This window comes from Centruroides vittatus, unplaced genomic scaffold (assembly GCF_030686945.1).
Source record: "Centruroides vittatus isolate TY-2023 unplaced genomic scaffold, ASM3068694v2 contig_595, whole genome shotgun sequence".
Classification (NCBI taxonomy): Eukaryota; Metazoa; Arthropoda; class Arachnida; order Scorpiones; family Buthidae; genus Centruroides; species Centruroides vittatus.
Genome location: NW_027122359.1, coordinates 960,824 through 981,412, shown reverse-complemented (window position 1 = coordinate 981,412; position 20,589 = coordinate 960,824). Strand labels below are relative to the sequence as shown.

Genomic DNA, 20,589 nt, shown 5'->3' with positions numbered 1-20,589 from the left:
TATTAAGGAAGTACAATCTGATGAATCATATTTATGAATTAAAATATAAATTTAAATATCCAGAACACCTTTGAATTAATGAAAGTGAATTTGTATTAATTTAAAACTGACTTTGCTCTTGTCCAATTCATTTAATATCAAACTTAATTTCAAACATTCAAAAATATTATTATTAATATTCTATCAATGGAAAGGTCGGGCTTAAAATTAAATTTTTACTTAACGATTATTTAAATTATAGAATTTATTTTCAAATTAAACGGAATATTTTAAAATATTTCAACACAAATAAATTAATTCTTAAAATATTCAATACTTATTATCTTGTATTTTTGTTTTTTTTTGCTTTAGAAATTCTTTTATAATTTAATTTTATATCTACAGAAAATGTACCACATGAATGGATTCTAATTTACTAAAGAAAAAATATCAAAAAAATTGAAGGAAAATTGTGAATTTTTAAGTTAACTTAACCTAAATTTAATAAAATACCAATGACCTTTTTATTTAAAAATAAAAAAAAAATTAAATTTGCAGATAGTAAAATAACAAAAGATTCAATTTGCTCCTACTTAATCCTTTATATCAACCAAAATAAAAAAAGTAAGAGAATAATAACCTCACTGTAGAAACTTAAAGGAAGGAATGGCATTGGAATTAAACCAATCATTAATCATTAAACTCAAAAGACTCATCAGGATGAAGCAGTAACAATTCTGGCAAAAGGAAGAAAAGAAAAAAATTTTCTCATCAATGCATGACTTGTAATGGAGGATAATCAACCAAAATAAATTATGTACAAACAAGAATATCTAATAAAGCTAATCCAAAGAAAATAACTGCATTAACTGCTCATCAAATGGGAAATAATTTGTATAACCGTAAATGTCACTATATGAAATTTTAAACCCGTTACAACCATAGCAAAATTTATTATTTAATAAGTTTCTAAATTTCTAATTAAACTTTCAAAATTTAATTATTACCAAAATTTGAAATTTAATTACGATATATAACAAATTAACTAAATATACTGCCACCGGGCGTAGGATATTGCTTTTCGGTTAAAATTAGGTCGCATTTAAGATTGGAATATCAAAATTAAGTGTAGATGGATTTTAGAAGGATTACTCCCTTTATACTGAAATGAATTAAGATAGGATTCGGTTCCAACTATTTTTGGTGCCATTAATCTTCTCGAAAGAAAACAAAATGTCGGTTTTGAGGGATTGAAATGCGCCGCTGCCTTTATTGCATTTCAAATACACATAACTGTCAATTTCCAGAAATCTTTAATCCAGCTTCCTTAGTGATATTTCTGGCAATATACACTAATGTCAGTTTTGAAATTTTAATCTCCTGCCACTCAATAGAATTTCAGTAGCAAACAAGATTATTATTCTTTTCAAAGACAAATTCAATTCTATTAAATGATGCTGATTTTAAAGACGAAACTTTTCGTCTGCAAAAAATCAGACAAGTATAGAAAAATATTTTTCAATACTGAATTTTATTTATTAAATAGTATTATAAAGCACAAAGAAAACTTATATAAGGATTGATTCAATTCAAAATTGATGAAATTTTTCTGTTCTATCATATGTATGGTGCGAAATCTGTATGTATATTTGTATTTTCTTCGTATTTCAATGGTAAACAATGATTCCAATGATTACATTTTATGCAAAGATATCAAATAAACAAACTAATGTAAACAAAAATGAACTATGCTTGAAATAACATTAAATATGAAGGACAACAATTCTATTCAAGGTCAAAATCAAATAACAATTGCCATTGTTTGTCTTTGATAGCTACGTATAAAAATGATCTGAGAATTGAACGTTTTAAAGAATAAAATATCCAGGATAGAAAACTATTATAATGTACTTTATCATTAAATATGAATTCTAGATTATTATTGCATTAGCATAGCATATCAAAAAGATATTTTGAATAGATAATAATAGCTGTGCACTTTAAACATTGCTATTCATAAGAATAAAATAAAATTATTGTACTTTGTCATTCAATTCATCATTTTGTAAAAAATTTTTTAACTACTTTTTTATATTTTTACAAAAAAATATATATATAATAGATGAGAAAAATATATACAATTTTTATTTTACAATTTCATCTAAAATTAACAAAATTTCTGTCTAGACTTACAAGTAGAATCTACTATTTTAAGCTACATAACCTATTTTAATCATGTGTGAGTGTAGTCTGTTCTACAGGAATTATATAAAATTGATTTTGTATACACTTAGTGTTTAAGTATAAAATCTACAGCTAAACCTACTGAATACTTAGTTAATGAACATGAATTGTTTAGGGAACTAAATATAAATGAGGAGAATTTAAGAATTTTACTCCTTAATGAGTAGTGAAGCAAGTAAAATGAAGAAAGATCCAATAATGTTACTGGTTTAAAGCAAAAAACAATATTTCAAACATAATATACATTTTTTAGTATATTATAATTATATTATAATATTATATGCAATGTTTATGTGATAAATACATAAATATTGTATATTAATTAATAAAATAAAAAATAAGTAAAATATACATTTATTGTAATATGTTACAATAATATTTATATATCTATATCCAAGACTTATTATATATATAATATAATTGTATTTCTGTATTTGATATGGTATTTATACGGTGGATATTGTATTTTGCACTGGATATTGTATTTTATGTATTGGTTATTGCATTTATGAATTTGGATATTGTACAGTACATTAACTATTATATTCAGTGTATTGGTGTTTGTTTTATTTAACTTGTCTGTTGGTAATTTTTTTTGTTTTTCTTGTTCCCTGTACAAAGGGTAAAAAACCTTGCACTAATAAATAAATAAATTACATAAATATATAATAAATTAATATAATATGTAGATACATAAATAGACTATTAACATTTCTTTTAAAATAAGTACATGAAATTATTTAACACAAAATATTTTTAATTATAAAAATAACTATTCATAAATAATTACAAATATATTACTAGAAGACGTAATTTAAAATTAAAATTTCTAATTATCGTTATAATTTTCAAAATTTAAAATTTTTCAAAAATCCGACCTTCTTTTAGTATATTGAATATATTTAAATTTGCGTATGTAATTTTGTGAAGTGACTAACAATGACAAATTTGGCACAATCTTTCTTCTCAATGGTTCCAAAAAGATGTGATTAATTACCTTTTCTTCTTAGTTAACATGAAAGTGTCATTGAAAAGCAGTAACCACCTAAGTTTGTCTAGGTTACTTTTTAAATATAAACTGTTTGATTATTTTCTAAGGAAACTAGCTAGGTAAGTCTGGTCCAACTTGAATTGCAGCCAAATTACAGTATAGATCAAGTGTAGTGCCCCTGTGATGTAAAGAACCATCAAGACCCATAAGACGAGCACAATTAAATGGAACGCAATCTACCTTGATGTCGGATAATAAACTTATTCTACCAGACACGTTCGAAATTACGCCTTTAAGATAATATATGAAAATGGACAAACTTATAGGAGACTACATTTGCTTTAAATATAGATCAATCAGATATCTCCTTTTCCTTCTATATTATAAATTTAAAGACTGTTTATCTTTTAATGAATGTATGCACAAGGATATATCTTTTAAATTTATATTTGATATATATATATGACCGTCAGTCTTTTCAGTAGGAATCTTAACTCTCAAATAGAATTTATAGACATAGTTTCCTAAGAAAACACTGAAAGAAGAAACCAATAGCTCCCTTGAGGTCAAAAGGTAAACTTAAGACACAAGTTTAAAATTAATAATTCTATAAAACTATCAGTTATTATTGGGATTATGTATAATATATTTTGCACTTACACCCTAACAAAATAAATTTGATTTTAAATTAAATAACAAAAACACTAACTTTAGCTGCTGGAAATAATTTGTCTGAAACTAGATGTGAATTTGGAAATTGTCATTTATGGACCTACATAAATATATTTACACTTACATATATTTCAATAAAAAAGTATCTAGTATCAATCATAATTTTCCAATTATTTAAAATAATATCAGAAACTGTCACAAGGAAAATAAATAATTAAAGTTAGAAGATAACCTTTATAATAACAGTATAGCAAAAGATAACTTGCATTAAATTTGTATAAGCTTATAAATATTTTAGATTTAAAGTATAGACAGACAAAAATGAAAAGTTACTAATGTAAGAAACAAAATTATAAAATATAAAACATCAAGAGAGCATTAAATGTACAGGTATTGTTTATAATATTTTTTAAAATGATGGTTTATAGATGCTAACTTGCACAGTTTATAATTTAAAACTATTGATTTTTAAGAAAAATATGCATATTTAGATTACAAAGGTTATTAGTTTTGGATTTATATTTCCCTAGATCAAATTGGTAAGTTTCATGTAACAAAATAGATCTGTTACTGATGAACAATGCTGTTGGTAATAGATTTATATATACATATACATATAATCTACTACAGATGAGCAATACGTTTATCTATAATAGATTTTTTCCACCTCTGTTAGAGGCATATAATTTTATCTTAAGCAATATCAAAACCTGGAGATATATATAATGTAAAACATTAATAAAATTAACCTTAAAAACTCTTAACTAATCATTTAATTTTATCTAATCCAAACATAACAGATAATAAAAATAAAATTCTTTAGGGCGGTTCCTCATTATTAATAAAGCCTACACCCTGCTATCAATACAAATATTATTTTTATAAAAATAGAAAAAAAAGGTTTTTAACCTTATCACGGATTAAAATATCGATTTTTTTTCTATAATAAAATCCAACTGACTCATATATTTCTATTTGTTCTTCTTGTTTAGTTAATATTATATTACTTAAAGTGTACACACGCTTTAATTCAATAGCCTATATTTAAGTGAGGAGTGTAAATATTTTAAATTAGATCCCTTCTTTAATTTATAGAATCGATAAAGATATAAAAATTGTATATATATATATATATGCATCTATAACGGTCGCTTTAGCAGTGAAGTCCGCATACAGGGGACTGATTAGCAGTAGTAACAAGGCAGAATTTATGTGTATAAAGGGTTTTAATTAATTAAAATCTAGGAATTAGCAACGGCGCCGTTAACCGATGAAATTGACAACGAAACAAACACATGGATGTAATAGACATAAAACGTAGAGATGAGCGGCGCGTAATCGATGCTAAAGTTTTTAATGCCGTAGTAGAGGTTGTACGAGTCGAACATACTCACTTCTAAAGACATTTCAGGTCATTCCTTCGATCCGCACGTCCGCATAAGAAAGAAGTCGTTTTAAAAACGTAAAGGTGCTTCACAGTTACATCAATCAACACAATCCAAAAAAGTGTTTAGCACCAGTACAAGTCGTAACTACCGGTCGAAGGTGTGTATATCCCACACATTCACACCCGAAACATCACACTAGAGAGAAAACGACGCTCACCGACACCACTTCGTACAGGTTCGCCATTATTCGTTGGGCTGCGATCACCCGATTGGCTAACGTTTCGGTCACGTGACGGGGGTCGAATCCGTTCACGTGACGTAGTAAAAGACGTCTCTGGCTAGAGGCAAGAATACGAAAAGAGAGGGGGTTGACTCTCTTTTAAAAACCCTAAGGGAGAGAGAAAGAGACGGCAGAAGATTTTAACGGAATCGAGAAATTAAAGGGGAAGTAGTAAATGTAGTTGGAGTATTAACAACGAGTTTACAACAGTGGAAAATATTTTAATATCTCGCATTATGCTACGATGATTTTTCATTTGATGACAATAAAGAGAAATGAAAAATATGTTAAAAGATTTGCAGGAATTAAAATCTGCATGTTGCTGATAGACGTCACATATACTGTATATATGTATTTTATTTATTATATTTTTTTCTTGACGATGGAAGAAATATCAATGGGGTAGAGGCTAGTAAAAGAGTGCTGGAAACTAACATAAAGATTGGCATATAGCCAAGAATATGAAGAAGCTGATATTAAAATGCAAACTTCCTCCTCCCGTTTCCTTCTTTTGTCCGCGCTTCGAATAATCTTCCGATTATTCTTAAAGAAAGTTTCATGTAAAATTTAAATAAAATCCACAAATAGTCGTTTTAAAACTGAATAATATCTTGTACTATTTACAATCATAACATGTACCTTTTTTCTTTTATTTTTTTTACCATTTTTGTTTATAGTTAAAATGCTCTCGGTCGATTTTTACATATAAATGAAAATAATATAAAACTGGCTTTTTTTTCCTTCTTTTTCCTATTATAAAATCCAGACTTTTTCGGTAATAAATGTTTAACTTTTATTTTTTCATTTTGATTTTTCTCTTTTTTTTCCATTTTTATAAAATGTTTGACCGTTAGAATATATCAAAAGTCATTATTCATTATTCCAGCTGAAGAACGGAAAATGAGAAAAATTCTCACTTTTTTATATATATATATATATTTCTTTCTCTTTTTTTAAAATGAAAAATATATATTTATATATATAAAAATTGAATAAATAAAACGTTAAAATAAAATAATAATAAAAAATAGTTAAAAATTGAAAAATTCTACAAGTGATTTAACTGATTTTTGTATACAATAAGTGAAATTAAAAGGGAAATTTTTTTAATATAAAAGAAAATTTATTATGGGAAGAAACACTGAATTAAAAAAAAAAAAAAAAAAAAGGTTATTTTACACTTAAAAATTTTACAGATTTTTATTATTTTTAATCTCGAATTTCTTTGTTTAATTTTACATCATTAGCGTTAAATTAAGTATTAAACTTTCGAAAATTTTATCTGGAAACTATATTGTTTCTAGATAGAATATGGCGATTGTTTAATGTAAACACGACACTTCCGATGAATATGATCTACATATAGTCATGTAGATGATGCTGTTGATAATTATAATACAGCATACAATCATGCGTATGATGTTGATCGTAAACCATCAATTGATACCGTGAAAGACGATAATAGTTCGTCAGTTATATAAACAAAATTATTCTTGGCACTTTTCAATATATATTAGTCATGCAACCTATAGTTAGGGGGTTGAATTAACTTCTCCCCTTCTCTATATTTAGCTCGCATGAGTTAGTTCTCCCGATTTATCATCAGATTTCAAAAGATTACGTATGATAATTGTCATTAACGCTGTACAAACTTATTCCTTGTCGGTTTAATTACGCTTTTTTCTCTTTCTTTTTTAAATCGTTTTATTCGTTTAACAACGCCGAATTAAACAAGGAAATTTTAATAATTCGTTGGAGCGAATTGAAAATTTTAGTACTTTTCGTTAACGATAGATGGCGGATATTATTTTTAGGTTTAATTTTTTAATAATAATAATAATAATAATAATAAAGGAAAATATATTTTTTAAATAATTTCTTTTAATTCTTCGTAAAATCGAAGAATAATTTCTTAAGATAATGATTTTTTTGTATTCTTCGTATCTAGGTTACGAAATCACGTAAACAAAAGGCGAAGCGTAACTGGTAGAAGCAAGATAATGATCAATAAAAGCATCCTTGTTTTTCGGATAATATTGACCAAATAGGATAAGAAATAAAGATGGTTGGAGTACCGATTATCCGATGGGTACATATACTTTAATCTGAAACTATACAGATCCTAAATGAAACAAGATTAACGCCATAAATATATCCTACAACCAGATAACAGAAGCAATAATGATATATTAAGAAATATATATATATAGGGCCTATATATTGGTTTTCCTGTTTTCTCAAGGCTAATTAGCTTAATATAAACGTGAGGAGAAGCATAATCTATAAAGCTATATATAGGTCTAAGTGACTAAAATAGTATAAATTCAAAAGCTTTGCGAAATAGTTCTTTTTGCTTTATCAATTTTCTTAGAAAGGAAGAAAATTTTACTTATTATCATCATCGCATCCCTCTTTAAATGCTTTTGCTTAATCATCCGGAGGGCTGTTATCGTCTCAACTCCTCAATTATCATTTTTGGAAGATGTCTTTATTATCGTGGTATATTTTAAAAGTAAATACAGTCCCTATTTAAAATAGAAAGTAGTTATTTTTTGTTTTGTTTTTGTTTTTTAATGGAGTCGACAATACTAATAACAATAAACACTTCCCAATTTAAAAGGAAAGGTTTTAAAAGTTAATAGTCGGAATTTTTATGTTACGACCTGGACAAATAATTTATAGCAATTCTAAAACAAAGTTTACTAAATTAGACATAATTCACTTTAATTATACCCTCCCCGTAAGTCTTTTAACATATTTTATTTCCTCATAAGTTGCCCTACACTTTGCCTAGTGAGAACTTGTCCCTGGATAGAACTCGGGGTCAAGAACCCACGCAATCCACTCAGCACAGCAATCACTCGATAATTACAATGCTCATTTCCCACTGACATTAAAAATGCTACCTAACAAATTTAGAATGTAATTTCAAATGTTTCTATCGTTTAATAAATGATCTTCACGATTACTTCTATTATTCATTTAGCAAAAAAAAAATATATATATATATATGCCATATGCAAGCTTTTATTTACCATTTTTCTTATCGCTTATCTAAGCAGTATTTTGTAACGTCCACCATTTTATTATGCAAAACTTTAAGAAAACAAAATTCTATTCGTTCTTCCTACAAATCACCGCTGACCTTAGTTTATTAATACTTTAAGAACCGCTTCAAAGAACACAAATTGCCATGTATGTTCTTGAAGATAATTAGAATTATACGCGGATAGAAACCCATTGCTCCATATCTGAAGTAAAATTCGAGTAGGTTGATCCTCCTGCCAAAAAAAATCAAGATTGTGATCCTTGAAACCGAGTTATTAAGGGCCTCCGACGAGAGGGACAAAGAAAACGTGGGGTCTATCCATCCCGTTGCATGATTTTTACCTATCTAGACCCGTCACTGGTTTATCTGGTTTACAACAATAACCTAAACGACCTCGACTATCGGTCTATATCATAACATAGAGTTTACTTTAAATAGTAATTTAAAATTGGTACCGCATAAAAAATGGGAAAAGAAAGGAAAAAAAAAACCTCGCAAAATCTGCAAGAGCACGCGACAACAAACTAAAAATAAATGAATGTTATTAATATTCACCATCTTTACTAAAGGTTAATAAAGCATAGAGATCATTTATGAATATCAATTCCACTTTAAATTCAACTAAACTAAAGAAAAAAAGTGAATTTAATACATATTTTTTTCTTTTTCCTCTATAGGAGAGAGGTATCGATAGAATTCGCAAATAGCCCATTAAGTAAATCAACACTTTTCTTATGATGTTGTTCAAAAATGTAATCTTATATCCTAATTCATCATATTCATCCATTGGAAACATACTCCTAGTTTTCACATAAAGAAAGCAGACAATAGGTCATTTACTAAATTTAAAAAAAAAAAAAAAAAAAAAAAAAAAGAAGATAAAGGAGATGATGATGTCACGGCAATGGAAAAATATGGTGGAACTTAATAAGTAGATTCTTATATATAAACCAGATGTAATTCAACAGCGAAGTGCGATATTCTCATTATGAGCATTAAAAAACACGTTTGTCCATATCGTCAGTTTAAAAAATCATTTATTATTTTCACCATTTTAAATAATCAATAACAATAACACCGCTTAAATTCTCTTATTACGTTATTAAAATCTACGTTTACTTTTAACTAGAATCGTATTCATAAACATTAAAATCGCGTGTCCGATATCAAAAAATATAAAAAGAATTAATTCGAATAAAAACAAAATTTATAAAGGTTATTTTAAAGGAGAAAATAATAATAATAATAAAAAGTTTATATTTAATTATATACACGATGAACGATGGAAGTTTATAGAAAAACAAAAATACCTGTACGAAATGCGATAATTTCGGTAAAAATTATCAATAATCCGTACAAAGCTCTTTCCCAAATTAGAGTTTTAGCAGAATTAGTTAGGTCCCTTTGTGCGAAGACAAGATAAACCCGGAACAATGACAATTAGAAATAAAGTAAAACTAATGCCACCGAGCGGAAGTAATTGTCAAATACATAAATCCAGATGTCGTGAATGTTTCAAAGGAAATACATAATTTACAAACTTTCTCATTCAAAGTGAAAATGAAAGTTTTAGTAAATTACATTGGTGAAATACTTCCCTGGTATATGGCCTAAATATAATATACACAGGATTATATCTATTGTATTAATACAAATCATTTTTTATATTGTACTATTGTGTTCTATACTAGAAATTTTATGTATAGATATTTTTAGCAAAGATGTAGCTGTGTTTTGGGATTAGGATAAAACTAAGAGGATTGCTTGTGAATTATGAACTTGATTACGTTTTAGGTTTTTCTAATCAGTAAACAAATGTAAGTAAGTCTGATGTATGAATATCAAATTTGAATATTGTCTGGGATGAAATTCACTTTTATACACCATTGAAAATTTATGTGCGTTATAACTTTCGTAAACTACATCGTTGATCCTGTATAAGGTTTAAATCTATATTGAATTTTCTCTTCATTATAACCCACTAATCACAAAATTTCAATATTGAATTTTGATTTCAGTTAACAGTGTGCAAATTAATTTTGTAAATGAATATCTAACGTCAAGTACTGTTAATAATTAATGCTACTATTCAAATTTTAATAAAGTTACATGACTAATATTCTGTAATTATAATGGTCGATCTTAATTTAGCTTACAAACGAGTCAAAACTCTTTTGGGAAGATAACTTTTGTGACTCACCGAAAATTACTAACGTGTTCCTTCATTTTTTAATAATTACTTGGTAAATTGATAAATAAATTTGGGTGTATTCCCGATACTGTTAGACTTTCCTCCGTTGCGAATCATTTCAAGAAAATTATACATGAAAATTGATTTAGTGTTCGTAGCCTTAGATGAATCGAATAGGGAAAACAAATATTATTCTAATTTTATACAATTAGACAGGTGAGTTAGAAGAATGGTGTCATTGCTTTTGATAGATTTTATTTGTTTTTTTATTAATTTAATCACTTCGAGGGTAGTTCTGTGAAAGCGCAACGTGTGGGCAACCTAAAACCTACACACGTTATGCTCTCGCTCAAAATAATCTAGTATAATATTAAAATTAACATTAGCAAGAGGGAAACATTGTGTAATTATAAAAATGAGTAATTATGAATAATTTAATACTTTAATTTAACTAATGTTAATAAATAAAATTGAAATTTTCGTTTCCTTCCTTAAAAATCCAACATGGAAAATATCGAATATAATCCTTTTTTTTTAGTTAAAGAAAATAATGAAATAACCAACAATCTCTATAATAAAATATTTGAACGAAATGAAGACAGTTTTCTATAATAACTTATTTGTAAAGTGAATAATTTATCGGAAAAATATTTAAATTTGCAACATATTCCTCCTATACATATAAAGAAAATGTTCTAGCTTTGCAGGAATCATGCTCTATATTACTTATAATAAATAGTTTATATAGGTTATACGGAGTAAATAAGAAATGTTTCAAATATGGAAAATAGCCCACTTACGATACTTATAAATTATAAATTACATGACTTTTGTATATAACTTCCGAACACGTAGAGCACATATTTAGTACAAAGCTTATCTTTTGTATATTTAGTCTATGTGTATGAATATTCCAGTAAAATATTCATAGATTATGTGACAAAAATATCACATTATCTATGGATTTTTAGCATATTTGTATGCACTGACATATGCAAATAAATATAATTTATCTGTTGTAGATAACCAATCCATTTAGTCAATAATTACTATTAGTGTGTGTAAATATATAAATACCTTTTATGAGTAAATACAGAAAATAACTAGAAAATTATTTACTAATATTTTATTATTAGGAGGTTCTGTTTTCTAATTGATAATATATAAAAAATAAAACATGTAAATAGTAAATATAATAAAGAATAATTGTAGAAATAAGTAAAATAAATTCGAAAAATAAAAAACTGAAACTGAATAAAGTATTAAATAACTAATTAAAACAGAATCAAATGGATATAAGTTTTATGATCAGCTTGTATCTAATTAGAATATTTTAATACTAAACGATATTAATACATAAAGTTAAGGCTTTGAATGAAAGATTATTCTCTAAATTAAGTAGAACTCGAGGGGTTCTTTTCTTAAAAAGAAAAAAACAAAAATGTAAGTGACTTTAATACCTATAACACGAGCTCTTATTCAATTATAATTAGATAAGTGTAAAATAATAAAATAATTATAGTCAAATCTTTTAAATTTTTTTATTATCACATCGATGTTTTCAGTCTCTAATAGCTTAACAGCGAATCATCTTAACGAAAAAGTTGTGTCGTGACAATGGAATAAATCATTCGTTAAGTATGATAAGATGTGTAAAATTAATCCTCACCTAGATTTATAAATAAATACATTTCGATAATTTAAGTATATATATAGATAAAGAAATTTAATTAGTTTCTATTCACCTTTAAAAAAAAAAAAAAAAAAAAAGAATTATTACAGCTGAGATTGACTATCTTCAATGATTCTCATTAGATAAACAGGGTCGTTGCAAAGCCCTTTCACTCTGATAATAATTTATCGATCCTACCCTTATAGTTTTGAGGTGCAGTATAAAGCATATAGTAGATAATTGATAAGAGATTTGTTATTCTAGTATCAATTAACTGCATGATACTTCCTGTTAAAATTTAATATCTCTAGGGACGATGTATAAAAGTACAATACAATACCACAAGGAAGAGATTTCAAAAAAAATGCACATGAAAAGCATTAAGAATTCAATTATTGCCGTAAAAAATGGTAGGAAAAAATCTTCATAAGCATCAATCAGAGTGAATCGTGGACAAGTTAGACAGAAAACAATCTTGTGAAGCATTTTAAGATTCCTTTTAAAGTTAGTACGAAACAAGTAATCAATGCTATAACTCAGTCGACAATAAAGTTTCCTTCTATGCGTATGCTTCCATCCCCCCATCTTCGATTTTCTCATTTTGTCTTCCCCCCCCCTATTTTACCTTCTTTTCAATCATTTCTTTGCCTGTAACACTCGGATACTAAAATGTCTCGGATGAGTTTATCTTTTTCGTCTTTTGACAGTTTAAGAAATGATTAGACTGTCTTATCCTCTTTAAGAACAATCGAATCCTTTTAAGAAATGGAGGTTCGTCCTTTACTGAAAATGACTGCATACTTTGCTAAAAGAATTTTCTTCTTTTTAACAAAATGCAGAGAATAAAATTTCATTCAATACCATCTGAAATTTCAAATTTTTCTTTTTTTTCATTCAATCATTGGCTTATGGTGTAGAGAGCTACATCATTTTTTTTTCCTCTGAGCCTTTACTGATGTAATTCCACTTTATATTGTATTTTACGTAAAAAATAAGTATAAAAAAAACTTCAAATTTATTAGAATTTTATTATAGAAGCAGTTAAACATTGAAAGAAATCATCTTAAGTAAGTCAATTTGCTGAACGAACTTTTATTTTTATATATATATATATTTTTTTTATTTTTTTGACAATCAAATAGTGTGGGTTTGTTATTTTATACTCCCGAAGACAGGATATGATGTACAAGTTAATTTAAACACATTCTAAATTAAGAAGGAGCAGCCTGTCCTAAGAAAAGCGGGAAATTCGCCACGTACTCTTCAAGCCGGTCATTTTCTTGCACATGGCTACTGTTGTTGGGAACTTGTACTACATAAAGATTAAAGTTCATGACCTCTCCGTATAGTTGTGGGAGACGCTTCACCTGGTTGCTCTTCATCATTGACCTTGAATGCAGGACCAGTCCAAACAGTTACGCAAACAGGTACTAAGGTTGCGAAGCATGTTTTGAATTTAAATCATTTTGTACGCGTTACTCACCGCTGCACAGAAAACAAAATATGGAAGCAAAAGTTCAATTCTGCATAAAGTAAAACAAAATACGTATAAAATAAAATCTCGACGAACATTTAACATCGAACAGAAGAAGCGATTCATCGAAAGAATTTTGTAAGAAAGTCTTTAAAATATTCAAATTATTTTTCCCCCTCCCTCTTTTCAACGATGGCCAAAGTAAAAGAGAGAGAGAGAATCTCTAAAATCGAATGAAAAGACGGAAAAGGAACAGCATCTTTTTACTTTTAAAACAGGACAATGGAAGAGATCAAAAAGCGATCATTTGACTTCTCTACACTAGAAACCGGAAGCAATTACGACGTATTGCATGTTCGCATCAATTGTCCTCCTTTTTAGCCACAATTTGGAGTAGTTCATCTTTCAAGCAGCAAGAAGTAGGAGGCTTAATACTAGTACAAGACTGTTTAAGTTCAATTTCGATCAGACTCTATCAGAATGCAACAGATCTACAGCATAATGAACCTTTTGTGGAATTTAGAATAGAATTTTCTCTTCAGAAAGACAAAAGAAATGCTTCTTTACCACTTATACTTTTCAGATAAATTATGATTATTTAGAGCATTGCACTCGTAAAATTTAACTTAAGTAAAGCGTATCCGGTTAGACAGACGTGACGAAAAGCAATCATTCGACTTTATTAAAATTAATTTTTCGTCGTTTAAAAGCTCATAAAAATTGTAAACGATATCACGTTTAAAATTTGAAATATACAACGTATAAATATTTTAAAATCAACTTTAATTCCCTTAACTGGTGAACTTTAAACCTTAGTAATTATTAAAGAATTTTAATTATTTAAAAATCTCATATAAAATAGATAACGTTGATATTGCATTCTAAAACTTTCAAAAAAATAAAAATACACGTTGTAATCGATTTACTGTTTAATTGTTTAATTAAACATCCATCCCGAATTTTATGTTTTCCCATTTATCTTCGGAATTCTTGGCCATTTCCTGACTATAGCAGCTTGTAACGCAACGTGACTAATGTCGAAGAAAGTTCGATTACGTCTAAGATGAAATTTTCACGGTAACACGCAGTAAAGGTGGCGACTTTTACTGAAAGTAAACAGATCTTGTCAGTTAGAAACAACATTAATCTGAAAATACAGCACAAGAGCAGTTACTGTAGACTATAGTTAAAATCACCTACACATCATCAGAGATGGTAAAGTCTATAAGGAGACATGTGTAAAGAATCATGTTGCTCTACGTTATTAGATTTAACTCAAGCTATTTTGGATGTTGTTCATTATTCAGTTGTATTTTTTTTCTTTCTTTCTTTCTTTTTTTTTACTTACACCGAATGAACCAAACTTGCTGTATATATGTTTACTTTACATATATAAAGGTGTAAATCGGGAAAGATGCAAAAATCGATTTTATATAATTCTCGTAAAAGTATGTCTTTTATTAATGCAAATTCTTACAAATTATCTTACTAATTAGTTAAATAAAAAGTGTTACTACCCCGTTTTTTTAACACTGAAATAATTATTAAATCAACAAAATGTTCGAAGAAGCGAATGAAGTTTTACATTACTAAATTCACAAAGAGGTTGATTACGGATTCTATTCTTTACAATTCAAATTTTTTCGTGTCAACATGTGCAATTTGTTGAAATTTACACCGTAGAGATTCGATATATATCAAGAAAAAAAGAGGGTTTCTTACCATAAACTCATTATCCTGCTGATACAAAAAAGTTTTAAAACTTGAATTATGTAAACTATTTTTTATATAAAATAAACAAAACTTAAAAGTAACTTTAACCAACTTCATCACAGCCCAGTGACCTAAAATAGAAATTTTTTGAGTATATATATATATATATATTTTTATAAAATATATTTTCTAATTTTCAACAGATGCTTTAAAATAACAAGATAAAAGTTTTAAAAAAGAAGTAAAGAAAGTTGAAAATCTATAAGTCAAAAGATGAGAAGGAAAGGAAGAAAAGAAGAATTAAGATGTCAAAACACGAGAAAGTGTAACAAGAAATATTTACACAAGATGGTTCCAAGACATTGCCAAACTATCGATTCTCGGAGTTGTAGGTAAGGTTAAGGCATCTTGTTTACATGTCCTGGTACACCTTAAACCTATCCTATTGATTGAAACCCTTACAATAAAATCCGATTTAGTCATGCGTTTTTTGAAATTTATTCTTAAAAATTTAACTTTTGAGGAGAAAAAAAATGGCTATATTGGAATTTTTAGAACAAAAAATATATATATATACACAGTAAGCAAAAATAACAACGATCTTCTATTGCAACTTATATCCGTCCCCGAGGATATCAGAAACTTATAAGTAGCAGTAAGTGGAGCCTTATAACTGTATTTTAAATGCCCGTAGGCTAAAGTTTAGATAATAATTCGGAAATATGATGCTATCCGGATGTTAAATGTGCGAATGGAGTTTATATTCATTTGGGAAAGCCATTGATTCGCTCGACCTCGTCGATTTAACCTTTAAATGCTCCATTCGAGGAAAATTGCGATAATTAAGAAGGCAGAAATTAGGACAACTCTCGTAATCCTTCCAAACTTCATTAATCCAAATTCCCGTCTACCTAATTTAGAAAGAAGTAGAGAAATCCTCAATTCAGAAAGATTGCAGTCTTTAACTAAATCCTTTACAAGTAGTCTTTAATAAATCCTATAATCTTATTTAGTTCTCGATCAGAAGTTTCCATATTTTTCTTTTTCTTAGCTGAATAATATTTATATATTTACAAAAGTTTACTAAGAATATTTCCTTAGCCTTTTCACTCACCCTTCTCGCTAGTCTCCATTCTACATTATCTTGTAATCAATAGAAATGACTTCCCGAAACATCCTTCGTCACTTTTATAATGAAGAAAAAGCAATAAATTAAAATTATAATGAGTTTAATCTGAGAAAACAATCAAAGAAAAGTTTTGTCACAGAATAAATTGTGATGGAAGCCAGAAACTGTCACATACGCTGCTGAAAGCACAAACTTAATAGAAGTTACGGCAACAGTTCGACTAGAATTCGCTTCTAAAATGCTGGACCGCCGTAATTAGCCTATTTAATTATCTTAAGCGATCTACATCGGGACGATAGCCAGATGCTGTTTGTAGATGGACAAGATCACTCAGTGCACGTGTCGCCAAAAGTAGTGCTAAAGGATTTCATATCGAACGAGGAGAGAGAGAGAGAGTTATCTCTTTAATCTATATAAATATAAATACACATACAAATAAAAGAGGAATTATCTTATTTAAAGCTGATGATAGTAAGAGAAATAAATTTATCTTTACGAGCAATGTAAAAGTATTTATTTACACTATAATAGATCTACATCAACTCGTTCTTGCAGTTTCCAGAAGGGAAAAGAAAGCGTAGAAAACGTCGTAAAATTCTTTTATTTATTTATTTAAATGCATTCTATAAAATTAATATCTAAAACCGAGAGAAAAGTTTGTATTAACTTTGATTTTTGTAAATATAAACACACGCAATTTTATCGTAATTGGTTCTATATGTGTAAGAAGCAGTCTTCTGTTTAATATTTAATAAAAATTTCTTATCAATTAAAACGTGTTAATTAAAATAAATTGCCAAATAGTTTTATCTCCTAAGAAAGTGACCTGTTAGCCATACTAATAACATTTCATTAAAAATACAGAAGGTTGATATTTTGCCCCCCTCTTTTTTTTTACTGTTATAAATCTTGTTAAATTTATTTCTGATGCCGTAATAATTTTTCTAATCTGACAAAAACTTTCTCCAGCATCTTGTTTTTTGGTAAACTCTTCTGTTTGGTAGTTATTTTTTCTCTTTTGTGTTCATGCTGGTAGGAGGACAGTTTCGTTTATCGTTGAGTCTGACATTAACTCAACATATCAAACAGCATCACCCGTATACCAAGCAACAAAAATCTTTAGGTAAGGGCTACTATTTCTCTACTTTATTTTTTTCTTTTCGTCTATAGAAAATCAAAACTTATATAAGATATATATCGTATTTCGTTTGATAACTTAGTCCTGTAATATTATATTTTACAGAATGTCTTTAAAATTAAACCCTATAGTTTCTAGATAAATTCATCAAGAACAATTGTATGAGTTGATTGTAAAAGCATCCCTATTTGGAAATAGAATTGGAAACTTCTTTCGATAATTTACCACTTTTTTTTCTTTTCTTTTCTTTCTTCTTTCTGTAAAAACCATTCAATTTACTTCAATCGATAATACTATTTTTCAGAAAGTTCTCTTTATAAAAATCTTGTTTTACTTTAGAAAATCTCGTTCTTTCGCGAGTTCTCTATTTTAACTTTACCTTTCAGGCCGAAGACTAAGAATATATTTCTTTTCGTAAATTTACTTGTCTGTGGATTTCTTTTATGTTAAAAAAAAATCTGATTTGAAATATATTTCGGAACTCAGAAAATGAAATTCGATATAATTTCGGATAAGATTTTACAATGCCAATCTTGTTTCCAAGAATATTTTCTTATAGTTAATTTTATTCAGTTTTGGAGTATATTTTACTGAAAATATATAACTTATTCTAAATCGAAAAAATAATAATAATACATTTTACAATTTTTTCTATTAAAAAATTAATTTAATAAGTTAATACGAGTGTTTATTATTGTAAGATATTACAGTGAAGTAAGACAATTTATGGGTGTGCATTGCAGTAAAGCTATACCTGTAAACAATTGAAAGTTACATTTTAAATGGCATAAAACTGATAAATAATAATCATGTTTCAATAATAGTGAAACGTGGCATTTCTAGAGTTGTGTTAGTTAAGATAAGATTGTATTAGATTTGAGTAAAGTGGCATAAAATTAAGTTACGTTGGAAGCGATATTGTCAGATTTAATTAATAAGAATAATATTCTAAAGGTATAGCTTTAAGCGACTAATATGACGTTTAAAAGATATTAGTGTAAATTAGTTACGTTATTCTAAATATCTTAATATCCGAAATATATATATATAATTTAAACTACGTAATTTATGAATTGTTGAATGTTCTCCAACTTATTCGAAAATGATTCGTTATATATAAAATCTCATTAGAAAAAAATGTTTTGTTTATAAATTTGAGAAAATATTGTGTAAATAGTAATATATTTTAACATTATTTTTCGCATTTTTCAGCGAGTGATGTGTTAAATGGAAGTCTTTCCCCTAAGACATTCGCGATGGAAATAAAGGGAAATGAATTGAATTATTTTAAAATAATCTAAATATTAGAGAAAATTATAAACTAAAATGAGTAAATTTTTACAGAAAATATGTTAATTATTTTTATATTACTCTCTTTTCTTTACGAAACGAAATGATGTTACTTAGATTTAAATTTTATAAACATTTTATTGATAAAAATAGTATATTTAGTGAACTTTTTACATATATATTTAAAAAATTAAAATTAAATAATCACGTTTAAACGATACAATAGCTAAATAAAAACGTTAGTAAAGGGAGACCAGAATTAGAATGTGTAAACCCACATCCACCCTTGTAGCATGTACTAGGGGTGCTAGTGCTGTGAATGAATATTAGCCTATAAACTCCTAGATACTGTAAATATATAAGTGTAAGTGCATTTGTAACATTCAAATGTATTTTCTGTGCTTATTTATAATGGTAAGGGGCCCGGGGCCCCTGATTATGCTACCAAAATGATGTTCAGCGATGTCACGTCATAAAACGTGAGGCAAAGTGGCATTGCTTCAGCCAAATATGATGGAATTAAAATTAATTTTAATTCCTAGTCACGGCAGTGACTCCCCGCCAAGTATATAAATGATTATGTAGCGATTTATGTTTATGCGAATTTACTAGGTATTAAAGATTTTAAACGCATCTTATATGTTTAGACTTACGGGCTATTTTTCAAAAATTTCTGGATCTAAACATTAAAAGAATTATCTGTTCTGATTTATAGTTTAGAAGAGCGTAGATTGCACATGTCTTCTTCTGTAAGATGGGAAAGACACTAGTTCCAATAGGTAGCATTGACCTAAATATGGTCGAATTGATCATTAACTATGTTCTTCATCATTAACGTCGATTCACTTTTGTGAATAAAAGCAAGAAAAGTTTTCATGTTAAAGAAAAAAGTAGAAGAAAGTTTCCTTTCATATCATGTTTCTTTTCAACCATTTTGTTCTTTGTGTTGGACTGCGATCATCTTTTATCATTACAGAAAGTTGTTTCTGGATCTGTTATGCCCCTCTATAAATCTTTAATAAAAGATTTATAGAGGGGCATAACACATCCACAACACATCTTTCTATACTTTTTATTTTTAATTGTCTACTTGGACATTACTCATTAGTGGGACTTTATACTGGTGTTTAAAATTTGACACAATAATGAGAGTTAGTTCAGAAAAAACAAATTTTCTTTATTATATCATCTGTAGTAGTAATTTTTTCTGTACACTTATACGTGTTTCGGGCTAACATGCCCCTCACCAGCAGTATTACCACAAACCACTAAAAATAATTAAATAAGATATTGTGTATAATAAATACCCGATAATAAAATACTTTTTTATAAAAAGAACTTACAGTAAAAACGTATCCTAATACCTTGTACAGTACAGT

The 20,589-nt window shown here is 27.5% G+C and overlaps 1 protein-coding gene across 8 annotated transcripts in view; it reads right to left on the bottom strand.

Moving 5' to 3' along the window:
• The window catches only part of LOC136979195 (semaphorin-1A-like), a 264,778-nt gene that overhangs the window by 73,154 nt on the left and 171,035 nt on the right, over positions 1-20,589 (bottom strand). For 3 of the 8 annotated variants that reach the window (XM_067275136.1, XM_067275138.1, XM_067275137.1), the window contains exon 1: positions 5,281-5,559. The exons of 1 other annotated variant lie outside the window; for it this stretch is intronic. The gene's annotated coding sequence lies outside the window, so the exon portion shown is untranslated. Of the gene's footprint in view, positions 1-5,280; positions 5,561-9,913; positions 10,067-20,589 lie in introns of those variants that run through there. 4 more of the 8 variants (XM_067275128.1, XM_067275135.1, XM_067275131.1 and 1 more) reach the window with 3 other exon arrangements.